The sequence below is a fragment of the Lutra lutra genome, chromosome 11 (genome assembly GCF_902655055.1).
Source record: "Lutra lutra chromosome 11, mLutLut1.2, whole genome shotgun sequence".
NCBI lineage: Eukaryota > Metazoa > Chordata > Mammalia > Carnivora > Mustelidae > Lutra > Lutra lutra.
In genome coordinates this window covers 3,835,767-3,843,754 of record NC_062288.1, presented here as the reverse complement: position 1 = coordinate 3,843,754, position 7,988 = coordinate 3,835,767, and the positions used below count along the sequence as shown (strand labels likewise).

The 7,988-nt window shown below is 40.5% G+C and overlaps 1 pseudogene; it reads right to left on the bottom strand.

Annotated features, from left to right (window-relative positions):
- Nucleotides 1-848: 848 nt before the first annotated feature.
- LOC125081487 (uncharacterized) lies at nt 849-1,076 on the bottom strand (annotated as a pseudogene).
- Between the last annotated feature and the right edge of the window lie 6,912 nt (nt 1,077-7,988).

The following is a 7,988-nucleotide window of genomic DNA, read 5'->3' as shown; positions in this document are numbered from 1 at the left end:
TCCATATCTTGATTGTGATGGTGGCTTCAGGAGTATATACATATACCAAAATTTACAAAATTATATATTTTAAATATGTGCAGCTTGGGTTACTTATATGTTAACAAAGCTGTTAAAAATGGGAAAATACGGGGCACCTGGGTGGCTCAGTGGGTTAAGCCTCTGCCTTTGGCTCAGGTCATGATCTCAGGGTCCTGGGATCGAGCCCCGCATCAGGCTCTCTGCTCAGCAGGGAGCCTGCTTCCCTCTCTCTCTCTGCCTGCCTCTCTGCCTACTTGTGATCTCTGTCTGTCAAATAAATAAATAAAATCTTTAAAAAAAAAGACTCACTTTCTGTCAGAAAATCTTATAAAAAAAATGGGAAAATACTATTTGCAATTAGCCCATCAAATAAGGAGTAATACATGAAACTAAAGTCACACAGGACCCTTAAACTGAACAATTTGTTACACAGAGAAACAAATGGACATGCAACATATTCATGGATTGAACACTTAACACTATTAAAATTTTAATTCTCCTTTAGTTAATATACAGGTTCAATGTAATTCCAATGACAAGTTTTTTGAAAAGTTTGACAATCTGACTCCAGAGTTTCTCGGAAATATGAAGACAGTAGATCCAGAGTACTGAGAAAGAGGAATAAAGCTGGAGAACATGGGGGCACCTGGGTGGCTCAGTTGGTTAAACATCAGCCTTCAGCTCAGATCATGATCTCAGGGTCCTGGGATGGAGCTCTGCATCAGGCTTCCTGCTCAGAGGGGCGTCTGCTTCTCCCTCTCCTTCTGCCCCTCCTCACTGCTCCTGTTCTCTCCCTCTCTTTCCATCTCTCTCTCTCCCCACCCTTGTCTCTCAAATAAATTAAAAAAAGTCTTTAAAAAAGTTGGAGAACCTGAGCCTCTTGACTTCAAGGGATGTCATAACTCTGTAGTGATCAACAGGATGTGGTATTTGCATAAGAATAGGCAAGTCAATCAATGAAACAGCCCACAACAACTGTGCCAATGCCATCCAATTAGCAATAATCGCGCCTCGGATAAACCTCATTGGCTACGATACTGCCACTGCGCAAAGCTGCCAATGCCATCCAAATGGGGTCAGACAATTAGATAAACATAAGAAAAATGATAATCTTCAAATCCGACATCATACTGTAGACCCACATCTCAAATATAATTTGAGATTTATTATGGGCTTAAAGTAAATGCTAAAACTATAGTTTTTAGAGAGGAAGTAAAAAGCACTTAGTATAGAAGAAAAATAATTGATAATTTAGACTTTATCAAAATTTAAATTTCCTATTTATGAAAATATACCATTAAGTGAATGAAAACACAAACCACGAACTAGAAGAATATTCATAATACATATACCTGTCCAGGCACCTATATTTAGATGAGTAGCTCATCAAATGAATAATCAAAGTAACCCAGTTAAAATGGGCAAAAGACATTGTTGGGGAAGGTTATCATGAAGACATGATCACCCATGGACCCATGAGCTGGTTCCCAGGTACTCAGAGGCTCCTCACCCCTCTCCTGTCCTTGGGATGTGAATTTTGCTTGCCCTTCCCATTCCCAATTGATGTGGGAAACAGAGGCAGAAGAAAATCATTAAAATTCCTTACCTACTGACAAGCCCTTGAAACAGACAGAGTGGCTCTACCCTGGGGACTCAACTGCCCTCATCTTGAGGTTTTGCTAAGGATCCTGTAAGTCTACTTTAACAATTCCTTTAGGAAACTTTATCTCTAAACCTCCAAGATAGTGTCAAGAATCATTCCGAAGCATATGGCCCACTGATATACATCTAAAAGGTCTCAGGAGGAGGTTTTATTACTGGTAATAAATAACCTTTCTCCCAACAATAGCTAGCCCCTCAAGGTCCTGGAGACTTTGCTTCCAAAATTCCCTAGAGACCTACATCATCCCTAATCCCCTTTGTCCTCACCCACTGCCGAGTCCACCCCTACTCTGCCTTTAAAAACTCTGACTATAATCTGGTTCGGGGTCCAAGTTTCTACTCTGCTGTGTCGGGTATACTTGGGCCCAAGCTTAAGCTTGTCAAATAAACCCTTGTGTGATTGCATCAGTGTTGGCTCCTTGGTGGTCTCTCAGACACGAAAACTCGGGTACAACACCAATGTTTTCTCTAAGGACACAGCCCTGAGATGGTGACATGGTGTTGAGAATAACTTAAGAACCCAGTTAAGGCCTCTTTATAAACTTTTCAGGTCTGTCCAGCAGGTGCAGGGATCCATTCCTCCTGATGTGACCCAAGACAAGTTCCCTATGTGAGATCCCTTTGCTTACTAGAATTGCCCCCTTCCAGCCTGGAGTGGCTCCCTTTCTTTGCTCCCTGGGTGCCTTCCAGGTTCAGGGCTGGGTTTCAGGTTATGTCCTGAAAGCTCATGAGAAGCTTGTGAGCCAAAAGACTTGCACAGACATTTAACAGAAGAGATACGAAATGCCAACAAATAGATGGCAACGTGATCAGCATTGTCATTAGCAAAGTGCAAATTATAACCCACTGGATACCACCTCATGTCCATCAAAAGAGATGAAATGAAAAATAATGACATGGGTGTACAGCAACTGCTTCTCATACAGGGCTAGCAGAATGTGAAATAGTAGACACACATTAGAGATACTTTGGTATTTTCCTATAAAGTTAAACCATCATTCACCTTACGTTCTGATGATTCAGTCTCAGTGGGCCTTTGGTGTCACCACGATAGTACAGAGGACTGAAGGGAAGGATTGTAAGGAAAGGAAGGATAACTGGTTTGTCATGGGACACAGCAGCTTCCCAAGGATATTGGGTTAGGGTTAGGGTTAGCCTGGATAATGCTCAGACCGGTCTCACTCTGCTGTGCCTTTAACTTCCAACCTACATGGCTGATATATACACTTTTATCTCCCGTCTTGCAACCTGGGCATTCCCAATGCCTTAATTCACTTCTGCATGTGGTTAGCATTCCTATTCATCAACTCTGAGCTCAGTCATCTCTCCTAGGAACTTTATTGGACTTCCTAGTCTAAGTTCTAGAACTTTCCATGGTGTCTCCCCAGCTCCTTACTCCTTATTGATAATCCCATTCCAGAGAATGCCTCACTTTTCTCTCCCCGTAGTGCTTTGGGTAAGAACAGACTGTGTCCTTTGTATCATTTGTGTTACTAAATCTTGCCCAGATTTTAATCCTGGCATACATGGAGTCTTTGATAACTATTACTAGAATGAATAAAGGATTGACTGAGTCTGTAATTCTAATATTTTGAACATTGAGAAAAGTTTTTACATATTAATATCTTAATTCTGTTCATTTCCAAGTTCTGTTGTGCCTTACCAAGTAAATATTATCAATTTTTCCTCGCCGGGTAAGCAAGAATTATCAATTACAAAGCTTCAATATCAATCCTGTGCCATTAATTATACTTCAAATCTTAGATCACAGTTGTAAAGGCAGACTTAAAATGAATATAAATAGTATTTTGATAGAGACGTTCCAATCAAAATTATGACTCTGCTTTTAATCACTTACAATTTAAGTAACTAAATGCAGGTATTCGCAAGCTGAAATCATGACCTCATCTGGAGGGAATAGGGACAGAAGCAGATGCTTCACACAGATGCTGTGGTTCTATCACCAAGCACCAAATACTAGGAAGAGCCTTTAGAAGTCCTGTGGACTGGTTAGTTCCTTTCTCTAGGTACAGCTCAGCACCTGCCACACAAATCCTTCTAATCCGTATTTACAGGAATGTGTCAATTATGGTTCATATTTGGTGAATTCCTCTAGCTGCCTGCAAATATTAAAACAGCATTTATGAGGGTGAGTCCTCCCACCAAAAAGCCTTAATTGGGGTTACTATCTAACTGGCCATTAGGTAAAGCCTACTTTAAGAACAAAATGAAATTTTGCATTATTGTTTCAATATAATACACTGAGCTTTTAGTATAAATCAAGAAACGTAATTATTTTGAGAAAAGATCCTCTTCAACTCAGTCCCACTCAGATATGGCATGATCCTTGTTTTGGACAAAGAATATGACAGGATCACCACTCCAGAGACCCTCATCTTTGCTAGCTAGGTGTTTTTCTAACTGAAATAACAATCAGGAACTATAATTTAATAAATGATAAGAAAATTTAATATTCTTTAACCATAGTTCATCATGTGTCAAGATGCCTTTCCCATGAAGCATCCTACAGGACATATTAAACGTGATTTCTGGTTGACACCCAACTGAGAAATTATATTGTGATTAGTGGAGAGACATGGTGGATGGCAGTGCATGGCCACATGGAAGTGAAGAGAGGTTGCCACCTGTTACCATCCTCCATCTTACTACAGGTAATATACATACCCCTAACTTTCTAGGGAGTCAAGAAGAAGAATTTAGAGTAAATGCAGACACCCAAAGGGAACAAGGTCAAGCTCCCACATCAAGCTTATCTGACCCAGACATGGGGACACTTCAGTTCAGAAGTAAAGTTGAGAGGCTGCTGCTTTTTATCCAGTAGAAAGAAAGCTGATTAAACTAAGATAGTGATAATCATAGCAGATTGATCATTCCAAACCTTCTTGTCTAAAATCTATCAGAAAGAGGGGACAGGAGCCAAAATTGAAGTTTGAAAGCAAAAGTGAAAGCAGAGGAGATCCTGAAGTGGCCAGACCTAGAGACTGCTGTCCACTGAGTCTCTAGGGTTGGCAGTAATGGGGCTCTGAGACCACTCTCTGTGCATGCACCTAGCAATGTGAAACCAAAACCCAGGCTACAGAAAGAGGGGAACCAACATACATGGCATCAGACGCCCTTACTGGTGTTGTGGCACACACTACATCCATTTCCCATGACAAACCATTAAGCAGCTAGTCTCTTCCCTTTGCAAATGTGAACACTCCAAGATCAACTAATTCATCAAAGGTCTCAAATATGGCAAGTACCAGAGAAAGGATGTGAATCTAAACGAGTATAAAGTTAATGTTTAATAAATGTTTAAGGAAGACTGTGTTCCTTCAGCTTGCAACAATGCCTGTTCCACAACCGATGGAGGTCTTCCATTCCTCAGGCACTGGGATCTCCATGGCTATTCCCTGAGGAAGTCTGATGGAGTTACAGTGTGTCCAAAGACGTGTCAACCAATATATCTTAACAGATGACACTGATGGCAACTCCTACTGAGTCCTGATAGACTGATGAGAGCCTCCTCCGGCAGAGCTCCCTGGAAGGAAAATCAGTTCATATTCATAATCAATCATATTCAGGAATCAATCTTTTACTTTCAGCAACTGATGTGACCTGGAGTATGAGTTATACCTCCCTGAATTAGCAAAAGGGCATGGACTAAAATAAAATACAGACAAAATTCTTATATCTTCACTATCTCATACTTGAACTTGATCATCTTAGCTTTCACAGAGGTACCTGTCTCCACCTCCTTCAACTCTGAATTCACACAGAGTAGGCAACACCCTGATCATGGAGAATGTGCCCCCAAGATTCTATTGCATTCGCACCACCGGCTCCAGCTGAGCCAAGGAATGCTCCATAGGGAGAAATTAAAAATTAGAATCCCATCAGTTAATAGGTACTTCTTCTCTCTTGTGCTGCTACACCACAGGGCAAAAGGGAGTGCTCAGAAGGTGTAATTAAATCATTCCAAGAAACTATTTTATTTGCCTTTATCTGCTTCCTAATTGGTTTTTTATTTGCTTTAAATTTTAATTGTCCTGATTTATGTATATTTCACTTTATAATGTTTCTCAAATCCTTTGTGGAATAGGCTATAAAATATAAATTCTTTAAAAATATATTGTCCAATAAAAAATATCTATGCAGATACACAGAAGGTCTGGAGGTGTGATTGTGCAGCACTCTTTCTCTATAAATACCTAACTAATCTTGCAAAATGATTAAGCGCATACGCTCAGCTTCATTAGCCGACTTCTTGCACTGAGAGCAAGATGGCAGAGATAATCCATTCTTGCTACTACCGGGGAAGGCATTTGTAAAATACTTACCTAACAAAGCCTGGATTGGCTTTTTAACTTCTTATTCCTCTACCTTGACCTCCTGGGCATAAGGTAGAGTCTGATTTAATTTCGTGCAAGATCAGTAGAAGATGGTCCCAAATGTTTGCAAAATTCTTATTGATTGTTTTGAAAATGAAATATCACCACATTTAAAGTCATCATATCAGAATTAAAATGTGTTTCTAGCGTAATTTGAAATCGCACTCAGTGTGACAGAACTCAGACATATACTTGTTTAATTTACTTTCAATTAAGTCATTATATAATTGAACCTCACCAAAACTATTGGATTATGTCACAGTTGAATACACTGAAAGGGTTTATTTTATCTTTTTGTTTAAAATCTCCAGAAAAGCAATCTAAACGAATTTCCCCATTGCTTTACTTTATTATTGAATATATGAGAAAATTATCCTGGCATGAAGAAATGTAAAAGATTCTTCACAGGAAGAAATATGAAATTAATCTTTCTTTGACTGAAGCTGTTCGCATTATTCATTACTGGCTTAGTGTCCTTGTTTGAAGTTCAGTCAAGCGTCATGTGCCATCAAATAATCGGGTTCCAGGAACATTTCTATGCAAATGCTTAACTTGACATCTTGAAGATGTCAAGACAGTTGTTGACATTGGTTATGGTATCCAGAGGATGGAGGGGTCAATACAATGATGATCCTTTCAGGCACAGCCCAAGCTGAATCCTGGGTCCATTTTTACCTCTTATAATTCTGCAGTCAACAGACCTCTTGGCACTTCCTGCGTGCCAGACGTTGTGTTTGGCATCAGAAATTAAAGGATGAAAATCCTTCTCCAAGAGCATACACCACTGCACAGGTAAAGGCATGGAGTAGGAGCGGTCACCTGTAATATGACAGGATGTCATGGAGGTATGAGTATATCCTAACTGACACTCAGAGAAGATGCACAGAAATAGGAATGAAATGTTGGGGACATCTTCTCAGAAAACTCCTTCTGCCATGCTTTGGAGAATGAGTACAAATTCTGGCTGGTAAAGGTATTGAGTCCTTCTCACATGAGGGAGAGCAAAAATGATCTGTCTGGGGAAGAGGGCAGCTCCCTCCTGCTGGAGCACATGCTTGTCGGGGAAGAACTACAGACACACGGGAGAGAAACAGGGGTCAGAGTGCCTCGTCAGTCGGGCCAGTGATTGTTCACTTTCACATGGAGTCCATGGGCAGCTAAGGAAGTCTTAGAAGCCAAGGAAGCAGCACCACTGGGTAGTGCTAGCCAAAGAGGGAAATGACCTGATTGTCAACTATGACAGTAATCTGGAGAAGAGATAATGAGAGATTTAAAATAACAGAAACACGAAAGGAGAACATAGGTCATTTTAATTACGACTATTCTTCTAACACATTGCCAAGTGGCTTTAAAAAAAAAAAAAGTAGATTTTGTTTTCCTGAGACTGTTGACCTTACAGAGATGGATGGGGCATTGACTTGTTCTATCACCTCCTCAGTGAAGGTAGCTTGAAAAAGTCCAATTAATGTATTTATCTGTAGAGTCATCAGAAGGTTTTGGTGAATTGTTCAAGCACAAGATTAGTTTCATTTTTTTTTTAAGATTTTATTTGAGGCAGAGAGCACGAGAGGGGGGCAGAGGTAGAGGGAGAAGCAGACTGCCCACCGAGAAGGGAGCCCCATGCAGAGCTCCATTTCAGGATCCTGAGACCATGACCTGTGCCAAAGGTGGACGCGTAACTGACTGAACCACACAGGGGCCCCAAAATTAGTTTTATATGAGGAAAATCTATTAGAGTGTTAAGCTTAGAAAACAGTTGTCTTACTCAACATTCTGGAAGGGAAGGGACAGCCAATTCAAAAGGACTGGCCATAGGAAGTCTAATGAAGCCACAGATTATGGTGATGCGTGAGGTGAAGAAAATCGAGAAGGGATAGAGGACCCCAAGGATAGCCACCTTTGCACTCCCAG